Source organism: Podarcis vaucheri, assembly GCF_965113315.1.
Source record: "Podarcis vaucheri genome assembly, chromosome: 5".
Taxonomy (NCBI): domain Eukaryota; kingdom Metazoa; phylum Chordata; class Lepidosauria; order Squamata; family Lacertidae; genus Podarcis; species Podarcis vaucheri.
In genome coordinates, this window is record NC_138763.1 from 61,506,392 (window position 1) to 61,529,060 (window position 22,669).

The 22,669-nt window shown below is 41.3% G+C and overlaps 1 long non-coding RNA gene across 1 annotated transcript in view; it reads right to left on the reverse strand.

Annotated features, from left to right (window-relative positions):
• Window positions 1-22,499, reverse strand: part of LOC309532542 — a 33,499-nt gene extending 11,000 nt beyond the window's left edge. The window contains exons 1-2 of the long non-coding RNA XR_014219906.1: window positions 22,387-22,499; window positions 21,352-21,431 (exon numbers count right to left, since the gene is read on the reverse strand). This is a non-coding gene — a long non-coding RNA (uncharacterized lncRNA). The remainder of the gene's footprint in view (window positions 1-21,351; window positions 21,432-22,386) is intronic.
• Between the last annotated feature and the right edge of the window lie 170 nt (window positions 22,500-22,669).

The window sequence follows — 22,669 nt, forward strand, 5'->3', positions numbered from 1 at the left end:
CAATTAAAAAAAAAAAGCAGGCAGTGATAAAAAAAAGAAAAAAGATTACAATACAGTACTTCAAAAATAAAAGAAAAATACAATACTAAGGAAAAAAAAGAGGGGGAAAAAACCAAAAACAGTACAACAAAGCAATAAGAGTGAAAAAACAAAAACATTTAAAAACACTAACATCCAGTATTTTCATATCTTTATCTTTCATTTACCTGTTTCCTTGACTTCCTCACACCTCCCTTTTTGTATTCTAATTCAATTAGTTGTTTCAGCAAGTCCTTTCCCTCTTTCTCAAATTTTGTTCCATAGTTTATCTTAACACAATTTAACCTTAAATTTTACACTTTGACCCATTAACAATCCATTTTTACTTAATTCTTTATAACCTTTCTGCTAAAACCATGTAAATTCATTCCAGCATCTTTCTAACATTCATTATTTTTACAATGCTTTTGTAAATATACTTTAAATTTTTTCCAATCTTCTTTCACCGACTCTTCTCCCTGGTCTCGGATTCTGCCAGTCATTTCCGCCATTTCCATGTAGTCCATCAGTTTCATCTGCCATTCTTCCCTGGTAGGTAGATCTTGCGTCTTCCAGTATTTTGCAATAAGTATTCTTGCTGCTGTTGTGGCATACATAAAAAAAGTTCTATCTTTTCTTGACACCAATTGGCCAACCATGCCCAAAAGCAAGGCCTCTGGTTTCTTCAGAAAGGTATATTTAAATACCTTTTTCATTACATTATAGATCATCTCCCAGAATGCCTTAATCTTTGGGCATGTCCACCAAAGGTGAAAGAAAGTACCTTCAGTCTCCTTACATTTCCAACATTTATTATTAGGCAAATGGTAAATTTTTGCAAGCTTGACTGGTGTTATGTACCATCTATAGATCATTTTCATTAAGTTCTCTTTTAAGGCATTACATGCCTAAATTTCATACCAGTGGTCCATAACTGTTCCCAGTCAGCCATCATAATATTATGTCCAAATCTTGTGCTCATTTAATCATAGCAGATTTCACCGTTTCATCTTGAGTATTCCATTTCAACAGCAGGTTATACATTCTTGACAGATTCTTAACTTTAGAGTCTAGCAATTCTGTTTCCAATTTTGATTTTTCCACTTGGAAGCCTATTTTTTTGTCCAAATTATATGCCTCCATTATTTGATAATAATGGAGCCAGTCTCGCACTCTATTTTTTAGTTTTTCAAAACTCTGCAATTTTAGTCTGTCTCCCTCTTGTTCCAAAATTTCCCAATACTTCGGCCATTTAGCTTCCATATTGAGTTTTTTCTGAGCCTTTGCTTCCATTGGTGACAACCATCTTGGGGTTTTATTTTCTAACAAATCCTTATATCTTATCCAGACATTAAAACATATGGTTTTCAAACGCTTTGTGTGCTTTAACCTTATCATACCACAGGTATGCATGCCAACCAAATACGTTGTTGAAACCTTCCAAATCCAACACATCCGTGTTTTCAAGAAGCATCCATTCTCTCAGCCAACAAAATGCGGCTGATTCATAATAAAGTTTAAGGTCTGGCAGGGCAAATCCACCACTTTCTTTAGCATCTGTTAATATCTTAAATTTTATTCGAGGTTTCTTGCCCTGCCAGACAAATCTAGAGATATCTCTCTGCCACTTCTTGAAACAGTCCATTTTATCCAAAATTTGCAATGTTTGAAACAAAAACAGCATTCTTGGCAATACATTCATTTTTATCACAGCAATTCGGCCTAACAACGATAACTTCAAATTTGCCCATATTTCTAAATCCTTTTTCACTTCAGTCCAACATTTTTCATAGTTATCCTTAAATAAATTCACATTCTTAGCAGTCATATTAACCCCTAAATATTTCACTTTCTTAACCAGTGTCAGTCCTGTCTCCTTCTGAAACTTATCTCTCTCAGTCTCAGTTAGATTTTTCTCTAAAACCTTAGTTTTCATCTTATTCAACTTGAAACCTGCTACCTGACCAAATTCTTGGATAAGTTCTAATACTCTTTTAGTGCTAGATTCTGGCTCCTGTAAAGTCAATACCAAATCGTCAGCAAATGCTTTCAATTTGTATTCTTTGGCTCCCACTTGTATACCTTTTACCAATTGGTCCCTTCTAATCATGTTTAACAAAACCTCCAGGACCAAGATAAAAAGCAATGGAGAGATTGAGCAACCTTGTCGTGTCCCTTTCTCAATCTTGAATTCTTCTGTCACTGCATTGTTTACAATTAATTTAGCCTTTTGTTCTGAATAAATTGCACCTATACCGTTTCCAAAACCTTGACCAACCCCCATCCCCGATAAATTCTTCTTCATAAAACTCCAAGAAATATTGTCAAAGGCTTTCTCCGTGTCCACAAAAATCAAAACTGCTTTAGTGTTAATCTTCACTTGTAATTTTTCTAAAATATTAATTATATTCCTCATATTATCAGACAAATGTCTACCCGGGAGAAAACCCGCTTGATCTTTATGAATTTCTTCTGCCAAGACCTTTTTTAATCTTTTAGCCAAAATGTCTGCAAAAATTTTGTAATTCACATTGAGCAATGATATGGGGCGGTAGTTCTTAAGCTGCGTCTTTTCAGTCTCTGTTTTCGGTATAATTGTAATGTACGCTTCCTTCCACGACTCTGGTGCCCTTTTCCCTTCCAGTATTTCATTACAGACTTCCTTTAAAGGTTGTATTAACCATTCTTTCAAAGATCTGTAATATCTAGAAGTCAGTCCATCCGGTCCTGGAGATTTACCTATTGCATATTCTGAATGGCCCCTTCTACTTCCTGTTCCGTTATTTTATAATCCAGCATTAATTTATTTTCTTGAGAAATTTTTTGTAGTTCATTTATTTTCAAAAATTTATCAATATCCATTTCTTTCTGCTTCTCCTGTGTATATAATTGTTTAAAATACCTCTGGAAACACTTTCTAATTTCCACTGGATTCTGTATATTCTTTCCTTCCACTTCCAAATTCGTAATAGTATTAAGCTTTTATCTTTTCTTCAATTGCCAGGCCAATAGTTTTCCACACTTATTTGCCGATTCAAATGTCTTTTGTCTCATCTGTTTAATCTTCCATTCTATTTCCTGATTCATCATTTTCATATATTGTACTTGGTATAACTTTATTTCTTTCAAAATCTCCTGGGACTTTGGTTTCGCCCTCAATTTCTTCTCACCTTCCTTTATTTTTTCCAAAATTTTGTCTTTTTTCTCATTTTGCATCCTCTTTTTAATTGCATTTTGTTGTATCAAAAATCCTCTCATGACAGCTTTGCTTGCATCCCAAATTACTCTTTTTTCCACGGTTGGGTTCATGTTTATCTCAAAGTAATCTCTCAAAGTTTTTTGGGCCTTTTTAGTAAATTCATCATTCCTAAACAAAGAGTCATTCATCCTCCATCTAAAGGAACCAGATGGCGTCAATTTCATTTCCATCTTCACAGCATTGTGGTCAGAGCTGGTCTTGGGGCAAATTTCAACTTTGCTAATCTTTGGAGCCATTCCTCTAGTTACCCAAATTTGGTCAATTCTTGTCCATGTCATTTTAGCCTCGGAGAAGAAAGTTCCCTCTCTCCCCAGGGGGTTCTTCGTTCTCCAGGTATCAACTAAGTCCATATTTTCAGTCATATCAAAAAAGGCTTTTGGTAGTCTTCCATCCTTAGTAACTATTTGTCTTTGTGCCTTATCCATATTTGTAGACACTACGCCATTCATATCTCCCATCAAAATCATATTATAGTCCAAATAGTCCATCAGTGTCTCATGTAACTTTTTGAAGAATTCCGATTTCCCTTCATTTGGTGCATAGATACCTATTATCAAAAAAAATTCTCCTTGTATTTGAATTTCAATTGCTACAAATCTTCCTTGGTCATCTTTAAACATAAATTTAGGTAATAGACTCTCCTTTGCATAGAGGACCACTCCTCTTTTTTTTACTTTATCCAATGAGATAAATTCTTGGCCTAATTTTTTGTTACTCAGTAACTTCCTGTGTAACCTTGTCACATGTGTTTCTTGTAAACAAATCAAGTCCAATTGCTCTTTTTTCAACAAATGAAACACTCTTCTCCTTTTTTCCGGGCTGTTCAGGCCATTCACATTCCAGCTCAAGGCCTGCAGCGCCATCCTGTGGTTACTTTGGTGCCCCCCCAACTGCCCCCAAAGCTTGTTCCTCCTCTTGTTCCTGGTAATAATGTTGGTACGTTCACCGGGGAGTCCAATCCAAAAGACAATGTCGATATGTCCAGCATTCCCTTGCTTGGTGATCTTCTCTCCAGTCTTTGCTCCAGTCCTCTGTCTGATGATCCTCTGTTCAATGTTGTTGGCTGTTTTCCAATTCCCTTTTATAAGTCCTCTTTGTGGTTATACAGGAACTTTGTTTTAACTTCTACTGATCTTATTTTTCTTTTCCTTCCTTTAAAACTAAAGGATAGGCCTTGAGGGAATTCCCACCTGAAATTGATTTAGTTCCTTCTCAACAAAGCAACCAGATCTTCAAAGTTGAATCTCAGGTCAAAAAGGTGTTTAGGTATATCTTTAAATATTTCCACTCTTGACTGATGTATTATCAGAGTCTTCTCGTAGTGCCAACTCAAAATTTTATCCCTCTCTTCTTTAGATCGGAGGGTAATCAGACAGTCTCTTATTCTGTTCTTCTCCTTCTTGCCTCCTCTTCCAAGTCTGAAGGCTCTCACAATTTTGAATTCCTCTTTTTCCAATTCCCGGTCCCAGAAAGTTGCAAATTCCTCCGTAAGATAATCTACCAGAGAGTCTTTTTCTAGTTCAGGTATTGCTCGGATCCTCAAACTTGTCTGTTTCTCCTTAAGCTCAATTATAGAAAGCTTCAACTTATGGTCCTCCAGTTGCTTCTGCAAATCTGGAACCTCTGTTTCCAGTTGAGTTACCTTCGCTTCCACTGTGACAACCTTTTCCTTAACCTCCTCTGCAATCTGTCGGGTTGAATTGGACTCCTTAACCAATTTCTCAATTGCTTCTGTATTAAAATTAACTTTTTGTCCCAAACTATTTATACTTTGTGTATTTAGATCCATTTTTTAATTCATTTGTTCCAATGAATTATTAATTTTGCTTAGAGCAAGTGCCAGAGCTTCTTCCGAAATCATTCCTTTTAGTTTAGAATGCATCAATGCAGCTGCAGATGAGGCAGGAGGGCCAGATGTAGAGGCTCCTCGAAAAGACTTCCCAGACCTTGTTGTTTTTTCTTGAATATCTATTTTTTCTTTCCCATCTGCCATAACACACAAACCCTTTAAGGTCAAATACAGCCCCAGAGTCTTATCTTTAAAGTTGGAAAATTCCACTCCTTGTAGCAATTTCAAAATCCTCCTCTAGAGGGAAATAGATATTGTTTCCCTTATGTTAGTTTTTTTAAATTTACAGTTGCACCAATATATTTAGTATCTAATCTTGACTTTAGGTCAGAAGAAGGTAATTGTAACTTTAAAACCAGGAGAAAGTAATTGAAACAAAGTTTCACTCCAGTTTCACTATTTCACTGACAGTCAGATAAACAGTCCGTTCCCAGTATGTGGAGCTCTGAAATACAGTACTTTTAATGGCTGCCGTTCCCAGGTTCCGAGTGATGGAAAGTTAACTTCTCCCTCTCTATTTGCAGGCAGATAAAGTCCAAAAGCTCCCCCCCCTTTTCCCTGCCTCTAAGGGGGGGGGTTCACTATTTTTGTACTGGAAATTTAGACGTTTAAGATAGACTTTCAGGCTTTAGCTTGAGCCTAATTGCTTCCGACTATTTACAAAAAGAGGAAGGCGGACTTCCTGTTTTAGACCTCCCCCCGTTCGTTGTCAAATTCAGCTTTTAAAACTCCAATTCTTCACTTTACTCACGGGTAATTACTTTTAAGTCCAATTGTCCACAGGAAAAAGTCAGCGCTCTCCGGCAACGGCTGTGCGGCTTCTCTCCGCGAAAGTAGAAGTCAGTTCGCAGCACCTGGGGTTCCCCGCGAGTAGGGGAGGCGCTCTTGGTGCCCTGCCGAATCCCACGTTCCCAGGCTTTTTCCACCTGGGATTTCTAAGGGGCCCCCCACCTTCGTCGCAGCGGGAGACCCAGTTTTCACGGAGCAAGTTCCTCCGGTCAGAGGAACTCCGCCATTAGCAGATGGCGCTAACCCGGAAGTCCCTCTCTTTCCCTTTGAAACTATTTGCTGCATGGAGGATGTGCCCACAGCCAGTCACCTGATATGATACTGGACCTGTTCATGCCTGGACACACAGTGAGACCCAATCCAACAAGCAACAATCCCAAGCTGGGCGTTGGCCCAAGCCAAGTTGGATGACAGGCTGCAATCCTATGGAGTCACTTACATTAACACCTCAAAGGGGAGGGAGGAAGAACCCTGACTATTTTTGGGTTTGGCATCCCAGTCAGCTTGTGATGGATGAACTCTCTTGCCTTGTCCAAAAAAATGTCTTCAACTACCAACTTAAAATGCAAAAGGTAAGAAACTGGGCTCTTTCAATAACCATATTTTTTTCTATTCTTGTTTTAAAATCAAGGCTGAGAAAACTGGAGGGGGGGACTGATAGGGCAGGAAGCACAGAGGTTAACAGCTGGCAGAGTCACAGCAGAGCCAACTCCTTCTGGTTTTGCTGCCGCCTTCCTCCCTACTGAGATCTGCAATGGCAACCCAGAGACTAAGAAGAAGGAGGCTCCCAGCCCCTGGACTAGATGTAAGTAACTCTTGGGGTGGCTGAGTCTTGCTTTATTTCATATTAATCAGTCAGGGCAAATGCTGATTGGTGGAACTGAAACTTGAAGAACATGCTACCATGCAAACAGCGCCAACACAGTAGTTAATCTTCCAAGTAGCATATTTGATTCCTTCCCCCTAAGGCTTGTATTCAGTGGTGTGTTAGGAAAACCAGTCTGCGCAATGATTTCTCCTAGTGCAACAAAATGATCTCTTCCCTTGTTCCCCCTTTGCATTCTCTAAATCTGTTCTGGAGTTTCCCCCTAACCCTCCAGGGCAGGTTCGGGGATGGCACAGGGTGTGCTCGGGTGGTGTGGTGAGGAGAGATAAAAACCCCTTGCGCTAGCGCTAGACCTTATGCTAGTGCAAATGTACAGTGGCATGCCACCCATAATCTTAGGGATCTATTTTACTTTCAGTTTGAAACCAAAGCTCAGCTTGCAGAACATCTTTCATTCAACCTGTAGGACTCAGAGGCAATGGGGTCTGACAAGGACCAGTTGAAATCAATACTAATATGTCCTAAAGATCTGGATCTTCCACAATACTGATGGGACTTAAACTGTCATTATAGAGAACCAGTGTGGTGTAGTGGTTAAGAGGGGTGGACTTGTAATCTGGTGAACAGGGTTCACGTCCCTTCTCCTCCACATGCAGCTGTGGGGTGACCTTGGGCTAGTCACACTTCTCTGAAGTCTCTCAGCCCCACTCACCTCACAGAGTGTTTGTTGTGGGGGAGGAAGGAAAAGGAGATTGTTAGCCGCTTTGAGACTCCTTCGGGCTGTGATAAAGCGGGATATCAAATCCAAACTCTTATTCTTCTCACATATATATATATATATATATATATATATATATATATATATATATATGCTTTCGTAGATTTTCACGGGTACAGGAATGCAGGTTTTGGTGTCTTCGGGTGTCTTCCCGTGTAAGAGTCGGGGTGTATGGGCGACGTTTCGACGAGGTCTCACTCGTCATCTTCAGGCTGGTGCTTTCGGCTTCTTGTTACTGGAACAGAGCAGAATCTGGTGTTAGAGTTCCTATAAATACTGTTGAGGGGTGTGGTGTATAGCCTCCAACGTTCTGGGCAGAGAGGAAGTTCCTAGATTAGTGTGCCTTTTCTTCTTTTGTTCCTTAATTACTTGAGGGATATCTTGAGTGATTTCATGAGTGATATTCTGAATACCACTGGGTGGGTCATTAAGTGTAGATTAGTTGCTAAAGCTTTCGTGTCTTGACCTCTTGAGCTTGTGAAGAGTTTTTCTGAGAAGATGGCTGTGCTGCATTTAGTTGTGCTCTGGCTTGGCTTCGTGTATAGGGGCGAGCTGTGGTTTTGTGCCTTGTGCCAGCCAGATCTGTGTAGGGATTGCAGGGGGGTGCAGCATCCGGAGGTGCCACTATAGTTTGGCTACTGGATGGAGTCTGTAATATGTCTGTGGAGAGGGTCTGGGTTTGGGTCTGGTGTGGTTGATTGGTGACGGCGTTCTGTGTGCCTCTGGTTCTGGTGTCGGTTTTTGTGGGGAGGGCTAATTTCCAGATGTCTGGCAGGCGGGACGTGTCGTCACGCTTGTTCATGTTGTGAGGGTGTTTCTCTATCTCGATGGCTTCCATGATTATTCTCTTGTGGTGATGTTCCATGTTAAAGAGCAATTTGGAATCTGCAAAATTAATTTCGTGTCCTGTTTCTTTCATGTGTTGGAAAAGAGAGGAAGTTTTTTCTTCTTTTTTGACGGCATTCTTGTGTTCTGCGATACGTGCATTTATTCGTCTGTTTGTTTGTCCAATGTACGTGGCTGGGCAGACTTTGCAGGGTATTTCATAGACCCCTTGGTTTTCCAGCTGGATTTTGTCTTTTGGGTTTCTGAGGATATTGGCTATTTTTTGGTTGGTGCAGAAGGCTGTTTTGATATTGTGTTTATGGAGGATTTTGCTAATTTTGTCTGTAGTGCCCTTGATATAAGGAAGGAGGGCCATGCCATTGTTTTCTTCTGTGTCTTGGTTTTTGGGGGGTGTTTCTTTTTGGATTAGCTTCGTAACCCTGTTTTTCTGGTATCCATTGGCGATTAACACATTTGAGAGATTCTGTAACTCAGTTGTCAAGTGGTCTTTGTCAGCCAGGCGTTTGGTTCTGGAGATGAGAGTCTTGGCTACGGAGTTTATTTGTGCAGGGTGGTGGTGTGATTGTGCATGTAAGTAGCGGTTGGTGTGTGTGTTTTTCCGGTAGATAGTGTGTCCTAGGGAGCCATCAGGTTTTTTGTAGATTAGGACGTCAAGAAAGGGGAGTTGGTTGTTGTCTTCTATTTCCATAGTGAATTGTATTTTGGGGTGTAGGCTGTTGAGATGTGTGAGGAAGCTATCTAGTTTTTCTTTCCCGTGTGGCCAAATTACAAAGGTGTCGTCAACATATCTGAGCCAAAGTTTGGGTTTGTGTTCTGACTTGTCTAAAGCATTGGTTTCAAAGTGTTCCATGTACAAATTTGCGATGACCGGTGAGAGGGGTGATCCCATAGGTGCTCCTTCTATCTGTTTGTATCTTTGTCCATTGTGGATGAAGTACGTGTTGGTTAGGCAGTGGTTGGTCAGGTCCAGGATGTGTTTGGGGGGGTTGTATTTGTTTTGAATGGCTGTCAAGGCTTCATTAATGGGCACTTGAGTGAAGAGAGATACAACATCGAAGCTCACAAGTAGGTCATCGGGATGTAGGTATTGCTTTTTTATTGTTTCTATGAACTGGAAGGAGTTAGTAACGTGTGAAGCGATGGATTCTGCATAGGGCTGAAGTTGCTTAGCGAGAAATTTAGCGAGATTTTGTAGAGGTGAGCCTATGGAGCTGACTATTGGTCTGAGTGGTGTTCCTTCTTTGTGTATCTTGGGGAGACCGTAGAGTTTGGGGCATCTGGATGATTTTTCTCTGGGGATGATTCTTAGCTGGATTTCTTCACTGATAGGAGAGGCTTTTATTTTGGATTTGGTGGTTTTTTCCAGATAGGTGGTGGGATCTGTTTTTATAGGTTGGTAGGTAGGGTCTTGGAGTAGATTTGATAGTTTTGCTTGGTAGTCCGATGTGTTCATCACAACAGTGGCGTTGCCTTTGTCTGCTGGGAGAATGATTATGTTGTTGTCTTTCCTCAGGTTGGTGAGTGCTTTCTGTTCTTCTTTGTGTAAATTGCTTCTGGGTGGTTTGCTGGAGCAGAGGATGTTGGTGACTTCAAGTCTGATTTTATTGGCTTCATCTGGGTCGATTTTGGTCAGGCTAGCTTCGACTCCGCATATGATGTTTTCCGTGGGGATGCGTCTCGGGGCGACTGCAAAGTTGAAACCTTTGGAGAGTACTTTGGTTTCAGTTGGGGTGAGGATCCTGTCTGATATGTTATGTACTGTTTGTTTCATGGGTTGTTGTGGAGGGTGGCTGGGCTTCTGGCGTTTCTCTAGTTTGTAGAGTTTGTTGGTGTGTCTGTCTGTCTTATGTGAGGTCTCAGTTTCAGCTCTCCAGACGGCTAGTTGTTTGCATTTGTCCCAGAGTGCAGGGTGGATTTTGTTACATAGTTTGAGGTGAAGAGTGAGCAGATCTTTGTTGGTTTGGTTTAGTAGGTATCTTTTCTTATGTATTTCGTTTCTGATTAGGGATAGTTCAGTTCGTTTCAGGATCCTTTCGGTAGCTGGGGTTTTAGAGTGGAATTTAAGTTGGAAGCATGTGGGAGTTAAGTTGTTGTCTCGGCAGTTGCGTAGGAACAGGAGATCACATAAGATGGTGGCTCTTCGGATTTCTAGTTTCTCGTAGGTTCTTGTCAGCTGGAAGGTATCCTCCCCGTAGAGGTGAGATATTTGCTTTCGTAGATTTTCACGGGTACAGGAATGCAGGTTTTGGTGTCTTCGGGTGTCTTCCCGTGTAAGAGTCGGGGTGTCTGGGCAACGTTTCGACGAGGTCTCACTCGTCATCTTCAGGCTGGTGCTTTCGGCTTCTTGTTACTGGAACAGAGCAGAATCTGGTGTTAGAGTTCCTATAAATACTGTTGAGGGGTGTGGTGTATAGCCTCCAACGTTCTGGGCAGAGAGGAAGTTCCTAGATTAGTGTGCCTTTTCTTCTTTTGTTCCTTAATTACTTGAGGGATATCTTGAGTGATTTCATGAGTGATATTCTGAATACCACTGGGTGGGTCATTAAGTGTAGATTAGTTGCTAAAGCTTTCGTGTCTTGACCTCTTGAGCTTGTGAAGAGTTTTTCTGAGAAGATGGCTGTGCTGCATTTAGTTGTGCTCTGGCTTGGCTTCGTGTATAGGGGCGAGCTGTGGTTTTGTGCCTTGTGCCAGCCAGATCTGTGTAGGGATTGCAGGGGGGTGCAGACTCTCATCTCCAGAACCAAACGCCTGGCTGACAAAGACCACTTGACAACTGAGTTACAGAATCTCTCAAATGTGTTAATCGCCAATGGATACCAGAAAAACAGGGTTACGAAGCTAATCCAAAAAGAAACACCCCCCAAAAACCAAGACACAGAAGAAAACAATGGCATGGCCCTCCTTCCTTATATCAAGGGCACTACAGACAAAATTAGCAAAATCCTCCATAAACACAATATCAAAACAGCCTTCTGCACCAACCAAAAAATAGCCAATATCCTCAGAAACCCAAAAGACAAAATCCAGCTGGAAAACCAAGGGGTCTATGAAATACCCTGCAAAGTCTGCCCAGCCACGTACATTGGACAAACAAACAGACGAATAAATGCACGTATCGCAGAACACAAGAATGCCGTCAAAAAAGAAGAAAAAACTTCCTCTCTTTTCCAACACATGAAAGAAACAGGACACGAAATTAATTTTGCAGATTCCAAATTGCTCTTTAACATGGAACATCACCACAAGAGAATAATCATGGAAGCCATCGAGATAGAGAAACACCCTCACAACATGAACAAGCGTGACGACACGTCCCGCCTGCCAGACATCTGGAAATTAGCCCTCCCCACAAAAACCGACACCAGAACCAGAGGCACACAGAACGCCGTCACCAATCAACCACACCAGACCCAAACCCAGACCCTCTCCACAGACATATTACAGACTCCATCCAGTAGCCAAACTATAGTGGCACCTCCGGATGCTGCACCCCCCTGCAATCCCTACACAGATCTGGCTGGCACAAGGCACAAAACCACAGCTCGCCCCTATACACGAAGCCAAGCCAGAGCACAACTAAATGCAGCACAGCCATCTTCTCAGAAAAACTCTTCACAAGCTCAAGAGGTCAAGACACGAAAGCTTTAGCAACTAATCTACACTTAATGACCCACCCAGTGGTATTCAGAATATCACTCATGAAATCACTCAAGATATCCCTCAAGTAATTAAGGAACAAAAGAAGAAAAGGCACACTAATCTAGGAACTTCCTCTCTGCCCAGAACGTTGGAGGCTATACACCACACCCCTCAACAGTATTTATAGGAACTCTAACACCAGATTCTGCTCTGTTCCAGTAACAAGAAGCCGAAAGCACCAGCCTGAAGATGACGAGTGAGACCTCGTCGAAACGTCGCCCAGACACCCCGACTCTTACACGGGAAGACACCCGAAGACACCAAAACCTGCATATATATATATATATATATATATATATCAATCATTGTGAAAGTTTGTGCGTAAGGATAACAATATGTTGGCATAGTGATAAGAATAATGTACAACTGATCAAGACAAGTGGACATCAGTTCATGTACCAGCAATGTGATTGCTTCCTCTTTGGTGATGGGCCTACACCTCTGCGCTTGAGTCAGCATTCAGCACCTGCTGAAGACATTCTTATGTAGACAAGCCTTCCCAGAGGTTTAGAAAGTTTGTACGAGTTTTAATTTGCTATTCTATTGTGGTTTTAACTTTCTGTATGTTTTAAATTGTGGTTGTAAATCTATTAGTGATAATTTTATTTCTTTATCTTTTTCTTAACCGCTTTAAGGTTTTTCCTACAATCAAGTGGTATATGAATTTTATGAAACAAACAAACAAACATAGAAATGCAATTTTTGCTATTCACCTGCCCACAGGTTTCTTTTGAAGCTTCGTCTCTTTTTCTAGTGCACTTCTGCTGAAAGCAGGGACAAGAGACTCCAGTAGGGATGAGATCTCTGTTTATTTCACTTTCCTATAATAATATTTTTTTTACCTCCCCCCACTATTACTATTATAAATTTGGTAGCTGTTTTTAATCTGTAATTTTAATGTAGAAGAATATTAGCTATAATAGCTATACTACTCATAAGGCACCCTCTTGTGGTGATAATACTGTGTGACTTGTGTAAGAGCTTATGCTACTTGTTCCAATCTTTGCTCAGGAAATCTTGCTCAGCACTTCTTCCTCCAGCACTTCTTCACTTTTCTAGCTGTTTTGTTAGTCTCATTCAAAAAGCAGAAAATATTAGTTAATTCAGATTACTGTGTTAGGTCTAGAGAAGTCCATCAGAAATGCATTCCTTAATCAGCATCTAGTTCTCAGTTGGGGTTTCTATCCTAGCCCCATTTACCTGGGAGTAAACCGCAATGAATTCAAAAGGACTTACTTCTGAGTAGAAATGGGGCACTTCCTGGCTGTCATGATTTTGTGGCACAATTCAATCACATACTGGCAAATTCAGAAAGAACAATTAAAGTTGATTTGGAGATATGTGCAAGATACCTGCTCCCCCAAAAGACAGGCCTTTTCACAAGAAAGGAAAGTGTCAGAAACATACACTGCAAAGCATGGGATAGCACTTGCTTTGATGATCCAATATAATTTAACCTTCCCACAAACAAATAAGAGCAAATGTTCATTAAGTAGCCAACACCCTGTCAGTGACCAGGACTGCATCCTGAGTAGGTTTAATTGCTGCTGAAATCAATGTGATTAACAACAGAATCCTACGCATACCTCCTCAGAAGCAAGCCCCACTCACTTCACTGAGGCTTATTCCTAGATAAGTGGGTAAAGGATTGCAGTCTAAAGTATACTGGACAGTGCATCTAGTTGGTGGATCATTCATTACTTCAATTTAGAGAAACTCTTCTTAGCATATATACTGTTTATCTCAATTCTGGGCGTGGCATTAAGTTTTACCTTTTTTGACCAATGGGACCCTTCTCCCCTTTTCTAAGAAGAAGAAGAAGAAGAAGAAGAAGAAGAAGAAGAAGAAGAGTTTGGATTTGATATCCCGCCTTTCACTCCCCTTCAGGAGTCTCAAAGTGGCTAACAATCTCCTTTCCCTCCCTCCCCCACAACAAACACTCTGTGAGGTGAGTGGGGCTGAGAGACTTCAAAGAAGTATGACTGGCCCAAGGTCACCCAGCAGCAGCTGCATGTGGAGGAGCGGAGACGCGAACCCGGTTACCCAGATTACGTGACTACCGCTCTTAACCACTACACCACACTGGCTCTCAAGATTCTTCTGACAACTATAGGTGTATTTCAAAAGCAGATTATGGGGTTGTAAAGAAAAGAAAGAACAAAGTTACAGCTGCTGGCTTAAGACGGCACCCACTTCATTCCATGTACAGAACCTGGCCCGACTGGCAGTTACATAGGAACACAGAAACCTGCCTTGCACTGAGCCAGACCACTGGGCCACCTAGCCCAGTGCTGTCTACAGTGTCGGGCAGCAGAGTCTCCAGAGTTTCATATAGGGCTGTTTCCTGGTCCTACTGGGAGATGTCAGCGATTGAACCTGGGACCTTCTGCATGCAAACCAATGTTCCACCGCAGAACTAGAGCTTTCCCCCTTACTTCACCTCACAGTATTCTCCACCTCGCTTGAGGGCAGCAGGCTAGCTTAGGGAGTGTCAGGCAGGCACAGCTGTCTCCTTCAACGCCTTGTCATCATTCTCCTCTCTTCAGCATTTGCTGCCTGTGGCAGCTGCCTCACTCTGTCTAATGGCTGTGCCGGAGCCCGGTCCTCTTTTTTTCAATAGGCCATCCTAGTTCCATCAAAGCTGCTCTGAGCATTCTGAAGGGAGAGTGGCATAAATAAAACACATGAGAAAAGCTCATATATATGCCTGCATCAGGTGCCCCACATAAATGAACTTGACTCTAGGCTAGGGTTGCCATATTAGAAACTAGGATACCCCAAAATTTGTTGAGCTTTTTTTCCTTTTCCTTTTTTTAAGGAAACCACCGAAATTGTTGAGGCTTTTTTTTTTTAGATTGACTTGCCTAAGATCCAGGACATCAATTCTGCCTTTGAAATCCCGGCAATGTCTGGGAAAATCCAGACGTATGGAAGCCCAACACTAGGCTACAAATGAACCGAAAGCCAAGAATCCTAAGGTCACCTTTATATTACTGAAACAGTATCCCCACTTCTCGGCATGACAGCTCAAATGCATAAATCTATTTGTTTATACCCAAACCAGAACAGAACACAAGACAGAGGAAGAATCTGCTATACTGTCCGTTGTTTTGGATCCATATAGAAACTGCCACACAACCCATGCAGATGTCAAGAAACATTTTTACTATGCAAATAACACCTCCCCCCCTTCATTTTTAAACTTTCAAACGGTTTGGTGATTAGTTTTGTTAAGACCACCACATTGCTAAGTTGCAGGTCCCTGGGGTCAGAAGATGACATTTATAAACCTAAATGAATTTTATTTACACATTGTTAAGAACTTCAGACATTTGCAGTTCTCCCACAAATGCAGACCATGAAAATGAAGACGTATTTGCAATCATACTTGGTAGCCTTTTTTATGTGGAATAATTACAGAAATAATCTGAAGCTGTGGATCAGATTATTAATGAAAAGGGTAGCCTGCAAAGTCTCCTAATACCTTTTGTAAAACAAGGCAGGAGACTGTATAATATAATGAATAGCCCTGGGCTTGAGGACTGCCAGAACTAACATCCTGAAATCTGTTGTCTCAGCTGATGAGCTCTAAAGGGAACACAGCCAGAAGGAGCAGCAACTGTACAGTCGATGGAATTGTTGAACGTCTATACCTTCCATATACTGTTTTCCTGTCTTTACAGATGTGTGGAACACAACATTTAAGTTTGTTGGATTTATGAACTGCTTCACACAATATAAAGACCGGAACTTATTTACAAGAAAAATAAAAGATACGAGTGAAAACAAATGTACTAAAAACACAGTCAGGTATTCAAGAGTTGGAGCTGCCCCAAATGCCTGGCAAAATGAAAATTCTTTGCCTGGTGCTGAAATGATGACTAAATTGGTGCCCAGTGGGCCTCCCTGGAGACAGCGTTTTTTAGACAGGGGCTACTACAGGAAAGACCTGTTCTGTTGTCACCACTCTCTGGACCTCCCTCAGATGCTGATCTCAGGGTCTGAACAGATTCACAATGGTTGCCATATGTTTGGTGCTAAATGGTAACACCCACTAATAAGAGTTATTCAGGTAGTCAAGATGGCATTTACCTCCTTAACACTAGGCAGATGTGAACAAACCCCATTTATTTATTTATACTCCACCTACTAACAAAAGTTATTGAGACAGCATGAATTATATTAAAAGCACAACAACATAGACAGTGACACAATAGTCACTACAGCCGGGCAAAGATACATGCAAGTCCCTCTCTCCTTGTTCTTTGATTTTCCAACAAATGCCATTCTGCAGGTGAATCTCTGGCTGTTGACGCAGCTAGTTGTTAGGCCACACAGGGCAGGATGTCCTTGCAGGTTGGCTACTGCTGCCTCTCACAGCCCTGGGCCTGATGGCAAATGCGGGAGGTGCTGGCAGGCAGGGAGCAAATATGCTATTTGCCTTCCTCCCAGTTCACAAATGTTCCTGTTAATCTAATGGGAGGAAAGCATTGCCAGCTTTGCTTGCTAGATCATAAATCCATCACTGAAATCACTTTTATGCAATATGGCAATTTTGCATGACTCGCGTTTGAGGGTCTGCAACAAGAAATGGTTCTGCTTGTGTATAAACTACAGCATGGGTAGGCAAACTAAGGCCCGGGGGCCAGCTCCGGCCCAATCGCCTTCTAAATCTGGCTTGCAGATGGTCCGGGAATCAGCGTGTTTTTACATGAGTAGCATGTGCCCTTCTACTTAAAATGCATCTCTGGGTTATTTGCGGGGCAAAGGAATTTGTTCATCCCCCCCCCCCCAAAAAAATATAGTCCAGCACCCTACAAGGTCTGAGGGACAGTGGACCGACCCCCTGCTGAAAAAGTTTGCTGACCCCTGAACTACAGTATGTACAGGTCCCATATGTTTTGTGTGCATTTGTAAGGGGGTTGCCATGATTGTCTTGCAGGATTTATGAAACTTCATGCAAAGAAGTGACTTGTGCGGTCTGTGAGGATTTTGAACCCCCTTCTGTTTTCTGATCCCCTCAGAAGACAAAATGCTTCAGCGGGAAGGACTAAATTATGCTTTAGCCTTCTCCTTGAGTGCCAGTGTGGTGTAGTGGTTAAGAGCGGTAGACTCGTAATCTGGTGAACCGGGTTCGCGTCTCCGCTCCTCCACAGGCAGCTGCTGGGTGACCTTGGGCCTGTCACACTTCTTTGAAGTCTCTCAGCCCCACTCACCTCACAGAGTGTTTGTTGTGGGGGAGGGAAAGGAGAATGTTAGCTGCTTTGAGACTCCTTCGGGTAGTGATAAAGCGGGATATTAAATCCAAACTCTTCTTCTTCTTCCTTCAGACTAGAGCATGTAGCCACAGCCAGAAGATCCTTTTTATAGAGTGATGTTTTTTGTAAACTGTTTTGATTATGTTGTTTACAACCTCGTTTCTCTAAGTTCCAGAGTGAAGCTAGGAGTGGCTGAATCTTTTAGTCTTGGTTTCTCTCAGTTTCTCATTTTTTCATCCTTCTGTTCTCTACATTTCCACGTCAGTTTTTAAAAAGTCTTCATGAAAACTGAAATTTTATAATTTATCCTAATATACACATTTTGTATGCAATTTTGCCTAGCATCCACATTTTCAAAAAAGAAACTTCCCCTAATAAAATGCATTTTTGTACTTTTTTCACTAATATATAGAGAACTGCATTGCAAAATTTGGAGAAGTGTGATTTTTGAAGAGTGGCTGTTCGAAAAGTGGGTTTTGAATAGCAAATCTATCCTGTCTGAATACTCGCTCTTTGGCCAGGGCAACCTGCTCCAACCTGGCATCATCCAGATATTTTGGACTACAACTCCCAGCATTCCTGATGGTTGGCCATGCTGATGGGAGTTGTAGTCTAAAACATCCCAGAGGGCACCATGTTGGGGAAGGCTTGGCTAGGGATTAAAGGCATGAGGATCTATCCTTGAACAACATGGCACTATATCTGCCATAGTACTTTGTACAGATTTGTACAGATCTGCAAAAAAGGTGTCTACGTCAGCAACACAAAGCTGTAAAACACAAAGATGCAAAACAAAAATTAAACACTGCTGTTACACAGTAACAAATTACAAATGAAGTAACTGAGCAGAAGTTTATAAAGCAAAGTACTGGAAACAGAAACAAACAATGCAGAAATCAATCAGTTTGGTACCAAAGCCTTTCTGAAAAAGGAACAAAGTTATGGGACCTGGCATTCCAGAAAGTTGGCACCACAACAGAAAAGGCCCTGCTCTGAGTACACCTGTCAGACGTGAGTTGGCTAGAGCATGCAGACTAGGGTCCTCAATGTTGAACAGAACACAGAAGGGGGTTGCCAAGTCTATCTGTAGTTCCTGTGATTTTCAATATATGTCCAAAGAGTTTTACCTCACTTCAACCACCTAGCTGCAAATCATTGTTACAGACAGAGGTGACATGACTAAAAGAATCGAATCATCCCAGAGAAACCCAGACATCAGATTTGGTTTTTCAGATCTGTGAAATGTGGAATGCAAATGCTATAGTCCTTTTTTTTTTTAATCCCTGCTTACTCTCTAATCTTATCAAATATACATCCACATATCGTAATACACACAAATAGTATTAGGGTTTGCAAAGCACATTTTCTTAGAAAATCCAATTTCACAATGTATTTTTTTCCTGCTGACATATTAGCCATTTCTTTATACATTAAAAGGTCTTACGCTACTCCAGCTGAAGGAGACAGAACTGAGCTGCATAGCAAAGGCAGGGTAAGCTAATCACATTGCATTATTATCCTTCTGCAGGAAATACTTTTTACAAGACATATACATAATGTTTTATGACATGCACCTGGTCTTTCCTCTTATGGCACAGGGAAATGTCTTACTCACTGATACCTCTCCTCATGCTGTTTATCCCTCACAGTTACTTTGTGATATCACTGTTTACATGTGAATGTAGGTGCCTCCAGGTTCATAAATCTGTATGCAGTAGTATGGGTTCTCTAACAGCAATTCATTTTAATTATGTGTGACATAAAAGGACCACCTACAGATGAGACAATACAGTTGTAAGATTTTCAAGGTTGCTACAGGGAATACTTCATAACTGAAGTATGTTTTCCCTAAGGAGTTATACTACCATTTGATTAAATTTTTAATTTTTACATTTTAATCAAAAATAGATCAAATGGTGGTGGGACCCCCTGGGAAACATACTTCAGATATGAAGCTGTTCGTGTTTCCTTTAAATATGTAAAGCTGCCATTTATGTATAACTCATGAATGACACCCTGTGTTGCAAGCAAATATCACGCGGCGTTTTCTATACTGCTCCAGTAACAATAATAGAATCACATGCAAGTATAGCCTGACTCAACAAGGGAAAGACATGCCACTCAGACATGTCAAGACCAGATTAAATTCAACATGAAGCTGGTCCTAATTAAGGTCAGTTTCAGAGAACGCTGAAAGACGGAGACTGACACCATACAATCCAGAACTCGTGCATCGACTGTCGCTGAGCATGTGCAGAGTACCATACTCATATAGTGCCCTGGAAAAAATGGTTTCCAGGCACTTTTGAGACTTGACAAGCACACCCTTTTAAACAACAACAAAACACAATACAGGCCCCATTCTTTATTGGGATGTTTCAAGTTACATTTGACAGTTTCAGAAGGACACATGGGGTGGGATTCACCTAACGGACCTGTCAGTGGGAGCCCTGCTGAAAGTCTTCCACTTGCACAATGGGGCTTTTCCTCCTCTTCTCACACCCTTCACCCACCCCCCAAACACTGGCTCTGGGGGGGGGGAATAAACACCAGCAGAACAGCGGTGGGGACAGGAAGATTGTTCTGCGGACAAGCTGATAGGCTTACACAGTTGGAATGCTCAACATTGCACAAGGCTGAATAGCACCCGTGGCATGTTTTAGAAATAATTCATTTCAGAAGTGCTGTAGACTACTTTGAGATTCTATATTAAGCAGTATACAAATCGTTTAATTAAATAAATGTGCTGTTAGGACCAGAGTGCTGTAATGTAGGCTCAAAAGGCCAGATATAGTATAGGAGCAAAATCCTAAACAAGTGTTTAATGCACCTTATTATTTAGATATCATCGCTGGGTTATATGGTACTCTATAAAGATCTCAATCTAGGAAACTAGGAGTGTAGCAGGAAAGTACAGGCCTACTGTTCTGTTCTCAGAACTCTTCCCTCTAAGCATTTTATCAGTCCATGGGGGTTGGAGGAAGAATGGTACTTGGATCACATCTGATACCTGTTTCCTCATTCTGTTCTTTAATTAGATGATTGACACTGTGAGACCAGCACTGATTTATCACATAGGTGCGTATGTGCAGAACCATAGCTCTCCTTCCAATCATGCGCACTGTGGAAGGGCAAACTATTCATAAATCAAGGATCATAAGTTGGAGCCAGGCTTTCTCTGCTTGGAGCAGACCTATTGAAATCAATCGAACCTACATTAGTCACTAACTATAGTCTTATTCTTAGTCATGCTGGCCACATGACCCAGAAACTGTACGCTGGCTCCCTCGGCCAGTAAAGCGAGATGAGCGCCGCAACTCCAGAGTCGGCCACGACTGGACCTAATGGTCAGGAGTCCCTTTACCTTTTTATAGTCTTATTGATTTAAATGGAGTCTCCTTTAAGCATGACTAAGTCTGGATCCAATCCAATATATATTCAGAATTGTCCAAGTAATGTGGTTGAGATTGAATTTATTTTAGTTCCATATTCTGGGATCTCTCCTTGACCTGCACAAGACATGGAACACATCATACTCTGGTTACTTAACTGATAGGCCAATGAATTTATTTAGGGTGCTGTACAACAAATAATTGCTGACTGTTAACACCTCTGTCCCATCCTCATGCTCCCTCTAAATGCTATTTGTCATTCATAATTGATACTGAGCTACAAAAGATGATCATGATCTATTTAAAACAAGCCGGGTAACCCTTAAACCCCAATTAAAATGCACTGACAGCTTTGTTTTCTTTACACATCTGAGTATATTGTGTGTCACGTACAAAGTGCAACTGTTCAATATCTGGGTATGATATTTGAGGCTATGATACTCTTACTGGGACACCTGGTCACAGAGGAGGTGTAGGTATAACACTTCAACAGAATGCTCCCCCACAAAATGGGGGGAAAGGCTGGCTTATTGTAGATCTGTCAAGAGACCTTGGAATATGCTGACAAAACAAGCCTCAAAAGAAAAAGCTGAGGCCTTAAATCCTGAAGAAAGACCTTTGAGGTCAAACCACTTACCCCAGGGAATCCTGTTCAGGTCAATTCCTGGAGAAAGTGGATTGAGGAATGCAGACCAAGAAATTCTAGCCAGGAAAGAACTAAAAAAGTGAAAAACAAACTTAAGGAGAAGTCTGGGAACGAAGTGGCCTTGTCATGAAACCAAAACCTCAAGTCTTGAATAGATTTGCTTGCAAGTATATTCAGATACCTGTATTTTTTCAACTACAGAGACTATGGGTCTTTGCAACTACTGTCTTTTGATGAAGGCATCCAGGTTTATGGAAGTGATGACAACAATATCACACTGTGGGCAATATGCCATCTTTGTCAGGGAAATATCAGCGTATAGGGCAGCATTCACCTACTGAAGCTTCTGCTTGCGCAGTGGGGCTTCCCCCACTTCTCCTCATGCCTCCTGAAATTGGGCTCAGGTGTATCTATTCGGAGAACCCCAAGAACACTACACAGGGAGGGGGAATCATTCTGTCTGATATGCCTGCACAGATGGAATGTTTGTTGAATTCCACCCATGGTAATTTAATAGAATCACAGAATTGTAGAGTTGGAAAGGACCACAAGGGTCTCCTGGTTCAACTGCCTGCAATGTAGGAAATCTTCTGCCCAACATGAGACTCAAACCCATTACCCTGACATTAAAAGTCTCATGCTCTACCGACTGAGCTATCCCAGAATTTTTAAAATTGTGAATGCACCTCTTGTGGTTTATACTGAACCAGGGTTTCGGAAAGGTAGATTTCAGAACATACAAATACCTTCTCAAGTTACTGACAATGAAGCATCTTATGGTACATGAGAATGGCATGAATTTTTGTGGACAAGAGTCCACTTCATTGGACCCATGAGGCATTTTTTCCTCAGTTGGTAGATGTGGATGAAGGGGAGGGAAGTAAACAGGGAAGTCAGGTGGAAATGCAAACTAGTCTGTGACAATCACATTAAAGGGCATTAAATGTATGTAGAATAAGCATAGTGAGCATGCAAAGCAGCAGTCATTAATGATAACACAAATGTCTTTGGTTATTTAATTGATACCTGTAGTGGAACAGGAACATGATTCAAGCCAGAAGCAACAGAACTGAATTTTATGACAGGTTGTAATTCAGTAGTTGCACTTTTCACTGTTTAGCTGTTTAAGAATGGTCACTTTACAAAACTGGTTCATTAAAGAACAATGGGAGAATAGGCTTCATTTTCTTGCTAATGATGATGATGATGATGATAATAATAATAATAATAATAATAATAATAATAATAATTTTGTTATTTATACCCTGCCCATCTGGCTGGGTTTCCCTAGCTACTCTGGGTGGCTCCC